General features: G+C 37.7%; 1 pseudogene; it reads right to left on the bottom strand.

Annotated features, from left to right (window-relative positions):
- LOC110222710 (charged multivesicular body protein 6 pseudogene) overlaps positions 1 to 16930 on the bottom strand; it is a 138148-nt pseudogene extending 121218 nt beyond the window's left edge.
- Positions 16931 to 17496: the final 566 nt, after the last annotated feature.

Here is a 17496-nt window from a genome sequence, read left to right as displayed (position 1 = left end):
CCCTTCAACCGCAGACTGTGCATTTTTAATGATGGGCTGCTATTGAGTACAGTGAGAGAGAGCATTTTGGTTACCTTTGGGAAAAATAGCTCTTCTTTGGCAGTGAAGATGGTTGTGCTTGACAGGAAATATGGATTTCTAGAGTCTGAAGATAAAAAACCTGAAGGAGGCAGCCCAGCCGTCCTGACTAGAGAATAAACATCCTAAAATATCAATCCATGACTTGAATAGGATTATTTTCACTACAAAAGAGCTCTACAAATTTCCAATCTTTCTTTCTGGAAACTTCTTCCCAGGTTTAGCCCTTCTTTTATATCCTTCCTCTGCACTAGGTAAGAAAGGGAACTCATTATTGGCCATGCACCAATTTTTTGAGCCCCTTAACACCCATCTGTTATACACTAATCTTCTTTGGAAGTACTAGTAGGGCATAAAAGACCTATCTCTTCTTATTTAGCTATGCATTGAAATGGTCTAGGGCAGTAACTTTATTATAAAAAATAACATTAATTTTTTTCCCATGGCCCATTAAGTCTGTCATTTACAATATCTCTCTGTTTTATGATAACTTACTCTGGTGGCTTATGGGGAAGCATTTAGAGAATGAATTGAGATCATAGCATTGTGCTTCAATAATATGACCACAATCATTATCCAATAACAATTAGATGCCCTCATGAGCAGCATGGTGATAGGATACACATAATTTTTCAATTGATGGATGTTATGACACATCTTATAATCAAAACACCTCACTTCCTATAGTTCTTTTCATATTAAGTATTTTACATACATTATTTCATTTGATGCTTTCAACTAGCCTATAGAATGGCAGGGCAGTTAGCATTATTATTCCAATTTTATGCAGAAGGAAAGTATAAGGGAAATTAAGGTGAAAAGAATTATAGAATTTTAAGGTGAAAGAAGCATAGAATCACAAAATATTAAAGTTGGGAGGAAAATTAGAAGTCATGTATTTGACTCTACACCTGAAGAGAAATCTCCCCTCTATATATTTAAAAAATTAGAGAACAACACATTTTCCCATCTATGATTTTCCAGAATATCTGGAATTTATGGGTCCCTTAGAGTCCCATAAATCTCACCTGCAGTGGGCTGCCTCTGCTCTGGATACTGAGAATGCCCCTCTCTTCTAGCTGAACATACTGACTCTCACTTAGTACCTAAATGACTTTAATCTTCCTGGGCCTCAGTTTCCTCATTTGTAAAATTAGGGGATTGAACTCGATAAAGTCATATCCAGTTCCTATGATGCCTGCTCTGCCATTTTTGGAAGGTTCCATGTTTCATATTGTACTCAATCATATGGTCCTGAGAAGAACCTGCTCCCTTACTATAAAATACGTGACTTTGACTGTTCAATGTCTTCCTTCAAGTCTCAGCTAAAATCCTATCTTCTGCAAGGAGCTCTTCCCAAGTCTCCTTAATGCTGATGACTTCCCTCTGTTGATTATTTTCAATTTTTCCCAAATATCTTTGTACATCGTTGTACATAATTTGTTTGTATGTAGTTGATTGTATGTTGATAATAAGAACGGTATTTGGCCTTTCTTTGTATTTCTATCACTTAGCAAAATGTCTGGCACGAGGTGTTTAATAAATGTTAGTTGACTGACTTTCAGTGAGCTGCCCTGGGTTGAAGACCATTGCAACCGAGGCATCTCATGCTGGCTAGGGGAGGTGACAGAGAATATGGCAAAGTTAAGTGGGCAGAACTATAGCTAGAATGGGTTGACTGGGACTTTACTTCAGGAGGCTAAAACTTAGAAGGTTAACATTGATATGCCTCCAGCAAATAGAAACAATCAATAAATCAATCACCAAGCATTTAAGAAATGCCAGACATTGGTTCAGGTGGTAGGTATACAAAGACAAGACGAAAAGGAAATAATACTGGCTCTCTAAGAGCTTTACATTTTACTTGGGTAGATATGTACACAATAGATATAAAATGGTGCAGGGTAGTTTTAGAAGTAAGGCATTAGCAGCTGGGGTTGGGAAAGGCTTAATGTTGCATTTGAGCTTGAGCTCTGAAGTAAACTAGGTAGGCAGGAGACAACAAACAAACCCACTGGGGCAAACAAGCTATATCTAGCAGAAATAAGAGATAATTAACAGAGGGAAGGCACTAGAATTAAGAGGGGTTGGGAATGACTTCCTATAGAAGATGAATGGCAACTGTTTGTTTAGGCTGAGATAGTTTCTCCTTGATGGGAGGTGAGGAGGGAGGATTCTCTGGATTATCATTGGTTTGCCTTCCTAGGAAGACTTCCAGAGGCATAAAAGACTTAGACAATGGGAAGTTAATGCTGAAGGTTTTAGTGGAATTGCCAATGCCCCATGGGGACCTCTTTCTAATGTAGTGGTGATATGATGAAAAAGCAGAGAGGAATAGCATTTTATTTGAATTGTATCCATTTAAATCTTAGCTTAAATACATTTTTATTGCATTTTATGTTCTGTGAATGTTTCATTGCATTGTAATCCTAGGTCTGAGTCACTGGCCTGGTCTGACCTAGGCCTGATCTACAGTAGGATATAAGAAAGGAGAGAAAGTTTGAAATAACCTCTGTGAAAAGTGCAATACAGAATCAGTTAAGGAAGAATAAAAGTTTTTTTTTCTGCTACAGAGAGGGCCCATTTGAGATTAGATAGCATAAACGTGTGGCAATCCCAGCATTTTCTTGTAAAATGGGCTTTTTTGATGTTGAAGTACAAGAATTTATATTTATCCCAATTGAATTGCACATTGTATTCAGCCTATTGCTGCAGGTGGTAGTGGTGGGGAAAGCAATAGATTAAAAGCTGTCCAGTGAAAGGAAGATTTAGACTTGTTTTGCTTGATGCCAGAGAACTAATTTAAGAGTAGTGGATGGACAATGCCAGGAGGCAGATTGAGGTTCTGCTTAAGGAAAAAGTTGCTACTTAGTAGTGTGACTTCCTCTAGCTTAGTTTAGCAACACATAAGTAGGAATGGAGGAAGCATATCTTGAGGATGGGAGCCAGTAAGGTCAGTAAGTTGAGGTAGAGGAGGGAGAGCATTCCAGGCATGGGGGAAAGCCAGAGAAAATGCCTGGAGTGCAGAGATGGAGTGTTTTGTTTGGAGAACATCCAGGAGGCCAGTGTCATTGGACTGAAGAGTTTGTGTTGTAGAGTAAGATGTAAGAAGTCTGGAAAGGTAGGAGAGGAGGAGGTTAAGAAAGGATGGAACCCAGCTGTATTCTTTGGCTTCCCTCTCTTCCTTCAAGACTCAGCTCATCTTCTACCTTCTGCAGGAGGCCTTTCTTCGTGTTATATAAATGTGATTGTTCCTATTATTGTTATTATAATATCCTTAGTGCTTAGCACAGGGTCTAGCACATAAATGCTTGCTGACTGACTGACTTAAATACCTGTTCCTTTATTGCCCTTCCTTACACATGCTTCTGTCCTTGGGTGTTTTGTTTTAGATCTTAGGCCTCCCCTTGTATGGGTTAAACATGGTGTAATAAAATACCTAAAGTTTTCTGCGTTAATGGTCTCTGATTTTTTGTGTATGAAACACCTTCCATGTATCAGAGCTGCTCTTAAGGACTATGACCATTGTAAAACAGCCTTTTCCTCTTTTGGATAGCTCTGTTGGTAGGAAGTTAGTCCTTAAGTAGAACCTCAGTCTGCCTCTTGGCATTGTCCATCCACAGCTCTTAGGTTAGCTCTTTGGCACCAAGCAAAACAAGTCTTAATCTTCCTTTCACAGGACAGCCTTTGATCTATTCCTTTCCCCATCACTACCGCCTGCAGCAATAGGCTGAATCCAATGTGCAATTCAGTCGAGATAAATGTAAATTCTTGTAGTTTAATATCAAAAAAGTCCATTTTACAAGTATAAAATGGGGAAGGCAGGGTAGAATAGTAATTTTTGTTGGGTTTTATTAGCCTACAAGATAGGTATGATTAAGTAGTGATGTGTAAGCCAAAAAAACCAATGCAATCTTGGGCTGCATGGAGAATTGCATAGATTCCAGGAATAGGGAGGCAATAATCTCACCATACTTTGCCCCAGACAAACTTCATTTGGATTACCGTTCTCAGTTCTTGCTTCCATTGTATTAGAAGAGCACTGATAAATTGGAGAGTGTTCAGAAGAGCACAGTAAGGATGGTGAAGGGCCTTGAGTCTATATTACATGATGATTGGTTGAAGAAATGGGGCATGATTAGCCTGGAGGAGAGAAGACTCATGGGGGACAGGATAACTGTCTTCAGTTATTTGAAGGTCAGTCATATGTTCTGCTCTTTGCAGAATGAGGTGCTGACAGTGAAAGCAGTAAAGAGACAAATATAGGATGGGTTTCAGGAAAAGCTTCCGAAAGGTTAGAGCTACCTTAAAGTGGAATGGGTTGCTTCCCAAGAGGTGATGGGTTCTCCTTCCTTGGAGGTCTTCAGGCGGAAGCTGGATGGCTGCTTCTCAGGAGTATTGTCATGGAAATTCCTTTTGTGTACAAGTTGAACTAGATGGCTGCTGAAGTCCCTCTCAGTTCTCAAATCTGGCGGTTCTCCATGTAGAATCCACTTGCTCACATACCCTCCTCTTCAAAGCCTAACAGTTCTTCAAGACCCAACCTAAATCCCATTAATCCAAGAAACTTTTCTTATCTACCACATAAAAATGATTTATTCCTCCTCTAAATTTTTTGTAACACTTCATTTAAAATAGTCATATGGTACTTATCTTATATTGTCCTGTATTATAGTTATGTATGGACATGTCTTTTTCCATTCCAGGTTGGGGAATACAGGAAATGAAAGGGAATGGAGGATAAATTCAAATGTCAATATTATTATTTATTAACTGCTCTTTTAGAACAATTTGGTGGGAGAGGGACTTGAAAGTATTAATTAAAGCTGGGCTTTGGGAATTATCTGCACACTTTACTTATACAAAGTTTCCTTCTCTCCCCTACTGTACTATGCACAATGAAGAATTACAGTTGCTGCCCAAAGCCATAGAAACTTTTTAGGCTTTCAAAATGAACTTGGAAAAAGGAGGCACTTAGTGATTGGTTACTAAATCTTCTGACTTTTGCAGGGCTGAGAGCCCTTTTGTGGAGGTGAGTAAAATGTGCCAGATATTTAAGTTCTTAGGGTTTCCTGAGATGGCACAACAAATCAGAACTATTTTGTGACTGATGTTCCAAGACTGACTTAAAACACTAATGTATAAGAGACAGGAATAGGGACTGAACCTGTGATTTTATTGTTATTTGGAGCTCCCAGTGAAGATCTTCTCTTACTATCTGTCAATGTTTTCTTTATTACTTAAGTCTTAGAGATTTGCTCAGAGCCCTGAGCAGTATGAATGTGACTTGCTGAGTATCATACAGCCAGTATGCACCAGAATGGGATAGGTTTGAGTCTAATATAGGACAGTTTTGTTAAACTCAATTTAGAAAAAAAAAATCCTAACAATATTTAATGGGCTTGTGGCCATTAAACAACCAAGTAGGTTGTTTAGTGTTTGACAAATGAAAAGAAGAGAATGAATTCATGTAAATATAGAAAAGCCAAACACCACATAGAAGACATTAGTAAGCTCCTTGAGGGCAGAGACCATGTCTTATTTATTGGTGTCTCCCTTGGTGCCTAATGGTGTCTTGCACATATATGTCAGCAGATCTGGGATTTATCTCTGTGAGGATTTTAACTTTATGAGGCAGAGCCCAACCCTGCTATGCTTGAGTAGATGGTATTTATTAATTGTTCTGGACAAAATGTAAATGAATTGTTTGGATTGGTGATGAATCAATTACAATCATTTATTGAGTATTATGTGGCTGGCACTGTGCTAAGCACTGGGATACAAAAACAATATTGAACAATAAGATTCTGTTCTAAAGAAGTTTATATTCTTTTAGGGGAGACAATGTTGGCATTAAGAAATTTTTCAGTCATGTCTGACTCTCCATGACCCCCTTGGCAAAGGTACTGGAGTGGTTTGCTATTTTTTTCCTCTGGCTCATTTTGCAGATAAGAAACTGAAGCAAACAGGCTTAAATGACTTGACCAGGGTCACAAAGCTAGTAAGTGTCTAAGGCTGTATTTGAACTCAGGAGCTAGTGGCCTATCCACTGCACCACCTACTTGCTCAGGGGAGATAATACATAAAATATACAGGACTAGATACTGAAGTTGTGATTTCAATGGTAACAGAAAACTCTCAGGTGAGGAAATTCCCTCTACCAATGCAACTTATACTCTTGGAAAGTAGAGGTTAAATAACTCACCCAGAGTTACAAAGCCAGTATATGTCAGGTGGGACTTGAATCCAGGTTTTCCTGCCTTAGAGGCCCTGTCTCTATCAAGTATACCACAGTTGCTTCTCAGAATAGATATAAGGTAATTTTGGTGGGAGGATGAGGCACTAACAGCTGGGGCAATCAGAAAAGATCTCACAAAGAGAGTCACTGGGGTTTATTGAACAAGATTGACATGATCATGCTTGTGTATTAGGAATATTATTTAGGCAACTGTGGAGAGATTGTATCAGAGAAGGGAGAGACTTGGTGAGGGGAGCACCAGTGAGAAAGTTATTGCAATAAGAGGCTTAGAATTCCTGAATGAGGGTGGTGACCTGTGTGCAGAGAGAAATATATGCTTGAAAGAGATATAATGCTGGTAGAAATGATAATTCTTGGCAATTTATTGTTACATAGATTGAGGAAGAGTGAAGAGTCAAGGAAAACTGCAAGTTTGGCTCACTCAAATATGATGGCACCCTCAATAGACATAGGAAAATGAATGGATTTTTTTCAGGGATGAAAGTTAGGAGCTGCATTTTAGAAATATGGAGTTTGAGATTATTTATTAGGATTATGTAGTGGTGAAGCTAATACATTGTTGTTGGATTAATGAAGAAATATCAAAACTGAAGGTACCTTCTTGTAGAATGCCATGATGGAGATGATAAATCCTAATGCTTAGGATTGCTCAATAATGTGAGCATATGTGTATGGTGGGGGAGGGTTTGGAAGAGAAAGAAGTTTTATGAAGCTGAGAAAGTAGGGACCTTTGTTTTAAGGAGAAGGCATTCTGAGGATAAACCAATGGTCACATGGAAAGCTGCATCCGTGGTGTGAGAGAGAGTACATATCTCCTTATCTCCTCTTATCTGGACTACTGTGATAGTTTTCCAACTGGTCTTCCTGCCTCAAATCTGTCTCTGCTCCTATCTATCCTCATTCTCTACTTCACTGCCAAGGTGATTATTCTATGGCTTCAGTTTGACCCCATTTCACCTTTTAGTCATCTTCTCTCCTCCATCTATGAGCTCCAGTGACTCACCATCATCTCAAGGATTAACTATCAAGTCTTCTGTTTGGTATTTAAAGCTCTTAAAAACTTAGCCCCTTCTGCCTTTCCAGTCTTCTATCACTTTATTCCCAGTTGCACACTCTATAGTCCAGCTGCACTGGCCTACTTGCAGTTTCTTGATCATGAAATCTTGTTTTCTATCTCTGTGCCTTTGCATTGGGTCTTTCTCATGCCTGGATTTCTAGAGCCTTCTCAGGTTACCTTTTATCTATTCTCTCTTTATTTTGTATTTATCTAATTATTTAAACTTTTTTTAACCCATTGGAACGATCCTTCTTGAGGGCAGGGCTGGTTTTTGCTTTTCTTTGTATAGTGCCAACTCTGAAACTTGTCCCAATTCTGACTGCTAATGGTGGGTACCGGCCAGTCCCAGAGAGTGGTTGCTACTTGTCTTTTTTGTGTTCAAAGAGACCCTGCAGGGGTGGGGGAGGTTCTATTGAATTCTATAGCTCATGAGCCCCCAGCAGTGTGCTTTCCCTTTGATGATCAATTCTTATCAGTTGGACAGGGGAAAATGGGCTTAAACTTGAAGCCCACATGGGAAAAGTGAATAACTCAAAGTTTTTAGAATCCCTTTTACTGGAGTCCTCAAAATGTTCCCTTTAGGTATGGTGTAGCTTTCTGCTAAGCTTCTTAAGGGTCTTGAAGCTGTCTTCCTTAGTAAAATTTACTTTGTACTCAACTCCCAGTGCAGATACTGCTGCCGATGTCTGCTGTTCTAGCTACATTTTTAGAACAATAAAGAAAAGTTAAAATCTCTCTCCACTTTGAAGTTCAAAATGTCATGCTGTAGTAGGAGGAGGCTCTCTCTTTTCCCACCCCCTAGCCTCCAATTTAAAGAAAATGGTTGGATAGCTCTCTCTCTAATGATGCATGGACTCTCTGCTACTTGGGTTTGAACTGGCTTCTTGGTAATTCAAGACCTGCAAAATATGACAGCATGAATATTAGTTTGATACATTTTATTGATTTATTTCTCTAATAGAGATATTCACTCTGATAAAAATATCAGGATTAGAGTCTTTTGTTAGTTAATTTAGATAAGGTGGGGTGACTGATCAATTCAGTTAACCCCACCCTTACATTTGTATCCCTAGGGCTTAGCACATTGTCTGGAACATAAGATTTTTGATTAATCGGTTTGTAGATTGAAAGATCACTGAACGTTTAGCCTGAAGACCCAAATTCACAACTTAGCTTTAATACCTGGTAGCTGTGGGCTTGTGGCACAGTTCTTTAACTTCACTGAGCCTTAGTTATCTCATCATATACATAGTATTCTGCACATAGTAGGTTCTTAATGAATATTTTTGGATTGATTTGTTGAACTGAATCTATAAAATAGGGACAATAGCTTTATTTGTACTATCTTGTCACACAGAATTGTAAAGAAAATGCTTTGTAAACTTTAAAACATTTTATAAATGTTATGTATAGTTACATAGGAAGGCTAGAATATGTGTAGGTTTGTGTCAACCTCTCTGAACTTCATCTTCAGGCTTGTAACTCTAGTTATGGAACATTACCATGGACATGCCGGAGAAAGAGCCATATCACAATTTTCACAGTGAGATCATCTCCAGAATAATCCTTTAGTCTTTCTGCTATCCTATGTACCATGTCCTTTTAAGAGAATTTGAAAAGGGACACAGAAATTGCACACAAGATGGAATTTTTCATTCTTGTACATTCACAATAGAAACGAGGAATTTTTCTCTTCCTTGGCTCTTCAATGTACTTTAGAGAAATTTTCTTTATTGAAATAGCTAATCAAGAGACGTGTTTCTCGTTAAAATTTTCTTTCCATTTGACCCTTTTTATAATGTGAACTGATGTCTCAAACATCTGAAAAACCTCTTTTTCCCCAGAAACAAGTTTTACTTTCTGCATACCACTTCATTTCCCTCTATTTATCTTCCCTCCATTTTCTATGTCAAAGGATCATTTGCATAAAAATGGCATCTTGGGATGGCTTATCAATATGTTATGATGATTTTTACCTGCAACAGAGATGCTCTGTGACCTTTTAGTGGTTACTATGGAAACAGTCATGGTGTCCAAAGTAGAGACCTAAGATTTTTGCTGTGGAACCACAGGTGGGAGAGAGGTAGACAATATAAGCAAGCCACCAGCTGAATCTTACTTGAAGGAAAACAATGCATATTCAATTATTTCTAAATATCCATTTTCAATATGTTACCTAGGATGAGGAATGAAATCCTAGAGATCAAGTCTTGGCACTATATATGGAAGTTTTGCCTGCATGATGTTGAGAGAGGATGGCATGATTATGTGCCCTAGCTGGTCTGCCATGTTGGTCAAATGCATCAGACCAGTTAATTCCACCATTTTATGTGTTAAACAAGCTCTTTACACTCCATAAAAAAACAATTGCCCTAAAAGGAATTAACGGCTTATTTTTGAACAAGCTCAGCCCATAAATAAGATCATAAGTCTTCCAGCATGGCAAGAACAGGGCCATCTGTTAATAAAACCACTCATCCAACAAAGGAGATGATTGTGAAAGATGAAGGAAGAGTGCGTGATGAGTTGTTCATCACAGAAGTCATTGAGTTGCATTGTAATTGCCTTGATATGTGTGGAATCTTTGGTAGGGCTACTCTCTTTTCTGTTTTCTCTCCCTTTCCTTCTTTCCTTTCCTTCCTTCTGTCTTTCCTTCCTTCCTTCCTTTCTCTTTCTTTCTTCTCTCCTTTCTTTCTTCCTTCCTTTCTTCTTCCTTTCTTTCTCTTTCTCCTTTTCTCAAAAGAAATGGTCAAAGATTTGTTGTTTTACTTCCTTTACAATCCAAATTAGGAATACATCATTGTCTAAAACTTGGTATTAAAATAGAGAAATAATTAAAGGTGAACTGCTTTGCAAACTTCCAGACATGCTTAATTTGAACATATGGAAATTGAAACCACTATGTGGAACCTGAAGAATTGGAAGGATGGGGAAAAGCTGTAGCTGTCCTGTAATTTTTGAAAAATAATGTTTTATTGAAACTTGTTATAAAATATAAAAGCCATTTTCCAACTACCTGCCTATAGGACTCTCCTTTATAATAACATAGAAAACCAATTAAGCAAAACCACCTAAGAGAGTCTAATAGCTTATGAAACATCCTGTATCAACCTGAGCCAGTTTGTGCCCTCCATAGGCAGCCTGGTGGTCCAAGGCTCCAGGGGACTTACCATATTAATGCCAGACTTTGTGCAGACACCTGATCAGCTTTAGCCATCCTTCAGCTGAGAACTCCCAAATTCAATTTGCTTGACAGCAGAGACTGTAGGTCCGTGTTACCATGAATGTCCAAGGCATCCACTTTGTTTCTATTTTTTGCTGCAGTATAAATTTAAAATGTAGCTGTCACTAAATAAACAGTTATTAAAATTGGACACAATTACACATAATGGCCTTTCCAACAATCTTGCTCTTGATAATACTTGGTCATAACCACTTCTCTCCTTACATGGTGAAACTAGTTTAGTCTTTGCCATCCCTTGTAGTTTGTTTTATAATGGTTCTCATTTCCACTCTAGAGGATTCATCTGTTCCCAGACTCTTGACAGCAGTTCATGGCACAGAGGGCCTAGTGCCTCCTTGCTCCTGGAAGCTATGCCTCTCTTAGGGCAGGTTCACACTTCATCAGTCTTTTATAGCTATCTCATCACAATGCTGATTCATATTAAGCTTGCAATCCACTAACCTCATTTTATCTCTTCCTGACCCCCTTCCCCCATCTCAGTTTATTTAAACAATTTGCTGTTTGTCCCTGACCCCTCTCATCTTTTATCTATTAAGTGGATTTTTGAATCCCAAGTATAAGACTTTACATTTATCTCTATCAAATTTCATTTTATTAGATTCAGCCCAATATGTTATTCTGTCAAGATCCCTTTAGATTCCAACTCTGTTAGAGACTCATGCCATTTATGGTTTTATCTAAGTCATTGACGAAGATGTTAAACAGTATAGGACCACGCACAAAGTCCTAGGGTGGCTAGGGCTATTTTCCCTTTTGCTATCACTGTTGGAAGCTTCCATTCCTACCTTTTGTTGTCCTTACACCCAGTCTGATAGCTCCTTCTCAATCTGCTCGGTTGGATTACCCTAGGTCATCTCCACTAACTGTGGGTGTTCTCCAGGGTTCTGTCCTTGGCCATCTTCTCTTCTCTCTATATACTATTTCTCTTGGTGATCCTAATAGCTCTCATTAAGTTATTATCTTCATCTAGATGATTATCAGATATCTTTATCTAACCTTTACCTCTCTTCTGACCTCCAGTCTTGCTTATATCACCAACTATCAATTGAGTATCTTGAACTGGCTGTCCTATAAACATCTGAAACTTAATCTGTCCAAAACTGAACTCATTATCTTTCTCCTCAAACATTAGCAGTGTGTCCCAGATCAAGCACTTTAACCTCTCTGGGATTTAGATTCCTCATCTGTAAAATGTCAGGGTTGGATTTGATAACCTCTGAGGACACTTCAAGACATAATCCTGTGGTCCTGCAAGACCTGTTCATTCCCGTATAGCTCCTAACTTTCTGTTTTGTGGTTAGGTGAAAACGGGTTAGGCAAATTAACATATCCACAGTAATGTTACCCTTCCTAGCTACCACAACTCAAATTCTTTAACCCAATGAATAGGTTTTTAAAGAATAATGTGAATAGACAAGTAGTGAGAATTAAATGGATAGGTAGGCAAAAAGTAAACCCAGATTGCAGAGTTTTGAATGGTAAGATGCAGAGTTAAACCAGTAAAGCAAGGGAATGAAATGATTACAAAAAATGGGAGATTAATCTGGTGATTTATCTTGGTATAAGATAGAATGGAGAGGGAAGAACTTGAAAGTAAGGTAATAGTTAGACAACAGCTGGAGAGTCATCAAGGAATGGGACTGTGAGGGATGAATTGGAAAGATGCAGCCAAAGAGACCACAGATAAGTCTTAGTATAACAGAGCAAAAACTCAAAGGTGAAGCCAAGCTTCCTAGACTGGGTAAATGTATGAACAGCATTGTCATTAGCCGAAATAATAATCATGGTAATAATAGTAACTAGTATTTATATAGCACTTCAAGGTGGCAAAGCACTTTGCAAATATTAGTTAATTTTGTCCTTACAGCAACCTAGGGAGATAAGTGTGATTATTATGCTCATTTTTCAGAAAATGAAGCTGAGGTAGACAGATACTAAGTGACTTGCCCAGGGTCGCACAGCTAGCAAATATTTGAGACAATAAGTATTTGAACTCTGGTCTTCCCAACTCCATATCAAGTGCTCTATCCACTGTGCCATGTAGCAGTTTGGTTGGGAAGTTAATGAGGCTTTCTATTCTCCAACTTATCACCTCTACTCTTCCTAGGCATACTTATCCTATGTCCTCTTCTTCCATTCATTGTACTTCTATTAATTGTTTAGTTAGACATGCATTCAGTTGTGTTCTTTTCATGTCGGAAAGAATAAAGATCAGCTGTGGAATTATAAACTCCTTAACAGCAAATATACAGCTGCTGAATACATCTTCTCATAGTCCTTAACACAATGCCACAAGACATAATGTCTCAGAGCTTCTTCTCAGGACTCTCCTGAGCACAGTGACCCAACACCTGGCACATAATAGATGTTTAATAAATATTGGCAGAACTGAATTTTTCAACTATAATTGTCGTATTCCTTAAAACATTAATTAGAAAAATCCTTAACTAGATTTTAAGTTCTTGAGGATAAAAGGGTGCCTTCTAATTCTGTGTGTTCCCCACAGGACACAAACAACAGGGCTCCATTTGGAGTATTTCAGATTAAAATGGGTTTACCCCAAAATCTCGTTGCATGAATAATTTCAGAGCTTCTCAGTACTAAATGAACTTGCCATGAAGAGAGCAATAAAATATTCCTATTTCCATGCCATGTTTCACACAACATTATCCATTCCTGTGCTGTACCAAACAGTGGCTACTATTCGAAATTCATCAAGCATTTCTCAAGTTCCTACTACATGCCAGAGACACTGTGCTAAGAGCTGGAGAATGTAAAGAAAGTAAAAAAAAAAACATTCTCTGCCCTCAAGGAAAAGAGTTCACATCATAATGAGGGAGGCAACAAACATTTAAGATATATACAATGTAAATGGGAGATATTCTTAGAGGGGGGCCTTAGCAGTGAGGGGAGGAGAATGGACCAGGAAAGGCCTCTGCAGAAGGTCAGATTTGATCTGAATCTTGAAAGAATCCAGGGAAGTCAGGAGGCAGAAGGGAGGGAGGAGGGAGAGAATCTCAGATATGGCAACTCTGTGGATTAATTGTAGAGGACATAGAGGAGAGGAAAGCATAAGAAGTATTGGAAAGCAGGAAGGTTCCAGGTTGTGAAGGGCTTTTAAAGCCAGAGGATTTTATATTTGATCCTGGAGGTAACAGGGGTTATTGAGTAGGAAGGTGACATAAGAAGATCATTTTGGTGTCTGAGCAGAAGATATACTGGAGTGGGAAGAGATTCGAGGCAGTAAGACTGACCAGCAAGCATGAGATGTTGAAGGCTTGCATCAGGGAGGAGCTAGCTGTGTGAGTAGAAAGAAAGCATGTGTGTGTGTGTGTGTGTGTGTGTGTATGTATGGATGGATATATAATATAATAATTAGATATGTGCCTGTATACATATATATATATATATATATATATATATATATATATATATGCAGTGCAACACGTACATATACGTATACACACATACACATACACACATACACACACACATATACACACACATACATATATACATATAGACACACATACATATATACATATATACACACACATACATATATACATATATATACACATACAATATATACATGCACATACATATATACATATATACATACATACATATATACATATATGCACAATGCATATATACATATACATACACATACATACATATATACATATATATGCACACATATACATATATACACATACATATATACACATACATATATACACATACATATATACACATATGCACACATATATACACACATACATATATACATATATACACACATACATATATACATATTTACACACATGTACATATATACATATACACACACATGCACATATATACATATATACACACATATTTATATTTATACACACACACACACATACACATATAATGTTGTGAAGGTAGAAATGACAAGACTTGGCAATGGGTTAGATATAATAGGTAAGGGGTTAAAGGTGACATCTGTATGACTGGGAGGGTGGCAGTACCCTTACCAGTAATAAGGAAGTTCCTAAGAGGGGACTGAGACACTGAGTAACTTTTTCTGCCTCTCTGCTAACACCATCATGATCCTCATCCCTTTTCTGAATTTAGCTCACCTTAATCATTTTCTATGGATATGGCTCTACTCACGTTTGAGGGAAAATCATGAAGTGTAAGATATAGTTGATGCACTCAAGGGATGTATAGTCCAGGAGGGGAGAGGAAATGGATGTAAATATAATGCAAAGTAGAGTGTGCTATGTGCTCAAGAGGGATATAAGGTGCTATGAGAGATATGAACACAACTTCAAAGGAAATATATTAACGGTGTTTATTGAAGGATGACCTTTGGAGTAGTACATTAGATTAAGAGATTCTGAAGATTGTACTCATCTTGTCATTTTCCCAAAATTCACATAAAGCAATTTACAATGTGTTTATAACCTTTATTGTATTTGATGGACAACTTCTGAAAACTCCGTCCTTGAATAATTATCTGAAAATCCTCTTCTTTGATAATTGTGTACAATTTGTCCTTGAATTACTGCCTGTAAAACATGTCCTTGGATAATTATTTAAGGTAGTCAGTGGGAAGAGTGCCCATGCCTTTTCATATGTATGTGAATAGGTGTGCATAAATAACAATTTCCATTTTACTGTCACTTGTTTTGCCAGATTTGCAAACATAGAATATATAAAAGCTTCAGTGTATTTGCTATGAGTATGTCCCTTGGTGCCAACACTGCACAGTCAATTTGTAATAATTGTGCTGTTATTGCCATTTAAAAAGCACAGCCATCCATTATGTCATAGAAACAGCTCCAGAATGTGAGAAATAGAATTCTATGGGTATTCTCCATAGTGTGGATTACACACACAAATGGGCACAGAAAGAATCTAATACGTCAATGAAGAGTGATTGATCTATCTTTAGTTTATTAAACTGCATTCAGATACATAAATTTAGGATCATTTCAGGATGAAGAGGACTTTGGTTTAATGGAATTGTCCTTTGGGCTTAAGCAGAAATATATGTTGGAATATATATATTAAACATGATATTGATTTTAGGAATATGATTAGAAGAAAAGTATAACATCTGATTTTATGGAGATAATAAATAGAATGGAGAAAATCAGAGTGAGAAACTCATTTGTGAGAAACTTTTCTTTCACCATTCATCTAAAAGAGTCCAATCCACTGTCTAAGCACTAGGAATACAATGACAAAACAGAACAAAATGAAACAAAAAAGACCCTGCTCTCGAGAAGCTTTTATCTCCTGCACCATTAATTAAGCTTCTAATATTTGCGAAGCAGTTTGCTTCTGCTCAAAGGATGAAATAGGTGCCAGCATTTCCAGCACTATTCTGTTCAGTATTCTGAATAATATTTTACCGAAGTGAAAAGCTAGTTGGAAGCAATTCTACTTTGACTGCTTTCAGGTGGTACAGTGGTTGGGCCTAAAGTCTCAAATCTAGAGTTGGACACTTACTATCTGTATGACCGTTCACAAGTTACTTAACCTGTCTTCAGTTTCTTCCACTATGACATGAGGATAATAATAGCACCTACTTCTAGAGTCATTGTGAGGATCAAATAAAATATTTGTAAAGTGCTTAGAAGAATGCCTGATGCATAGTAGGCACTTGATACATTTTTGTTTTCTTCCTTCTAGAGAGGCTGAATTTTCTGACTTTAATATGCCCATTCTTATGCTTGTGCTTTCTATTGAGAGAGACAGCAGGTACGTGTGCCTGGCTTGTTTTATCAGTAAATATAGATTTGTTGTTGGTTGTTTAGTTGTTTTTCAGTTTTGTCCAACTCTTTGTGATCATTTTTGGAGTTTCTTGACAAAGATACTGGAAGTGGTTTGCCATTTCCTTCTCCAGTTCATTTTACAGATGAGGAAACTGAGTAAAACAGAGTCAATTGACTTGCCTAGAGTCACACAGCTAGTAAGTAAGTGTTAGAGGCCAGAATTGAACTCAGGAAGGAGTCAGGAAGACTCCTGACTTCAGATGTGGCATTCTATCCACTGTGCCACCTACCTGCCCAAATGTAGTTTATAATATTTTAACACTTAGGAGATCTGTGATGTTATTGATATATGTGTCACATTGATAGAGATGGCAAACAAGATATAAATACCTTAATAGAGAGTCTTCATAATTCGTCAGAAATAATAATCGCATGGTAGCCAACTTTGGTGGTGATGAGCGTCGGTAGACATAGAGTAACCGATGTGAGTGAAGCCTTTTCACCTTGACAGTACTTCCCATCGTTTGCGTTTGGCCTTCCCTCTATGATGAGGCAATACTTCGATGGAGGAATTTAAAATTTGGCTTTCCAAAAGGGGACCAAAATCAACTCTAGACAATGTGTGTCTATGTTGTGATAATATAAAAGTAATACAAAATTGTTCTTTGAGATAAAAATATTGTTGATTTTGTTTAAGTCACAAACTGGCCTGGATGGCAATGGAACTCCTCTTAGGTTTTTGCCCTTTGCATTATTTTTTCTATTTAGAGGCAGAGTGTTAGAGTGGAAAGGATACTAGATCTGAAGTCTAGCAGACCTGGGTTTGAATCCCAGGAAAGACACTAACTAGATTTGTGAACACTGGCAACTTAATCAACTTCTCTGAGCTTATTCTTCATCTATAAAATAGTATGACAATGATATTTATATTATCTACCTAACCTGACTTACAGAGTCATTGTCAGCAAAGTGTTTCATAAACCTTAAGGTATATTGTAGGTGTGAGGTTTTTTTTTTGGGAGGGAGAGGTTTTTTAATTAATCAGTTAAGTATAGGAAAGAGTTAAAGAAAGAGGACTATAGATCAA

Source organism: Phascolarctos cinereus, unplaced genomic scaffold, assembly GCF_003287225.1.
Source record: "Phascolarctos cinereus isolate Bilbo 61053 unplaced genomic scaffold, phaCin_HiC Scaffold_5;HRSCAF=322, whole genome shotgun sequence".
In the NCBI taxonomy this organism is placed as follows: Eukaryota; Metazoa; Chordata; class Mammalia; order Diprotodontia; family Phascolarctidae; genus Phascolarctos; species Phascolarctos cinereus.
Note: the sequence above shows the minus strand (reverse complement) of the source record. Positions and strands in the feature narration are given on the sequence as shown.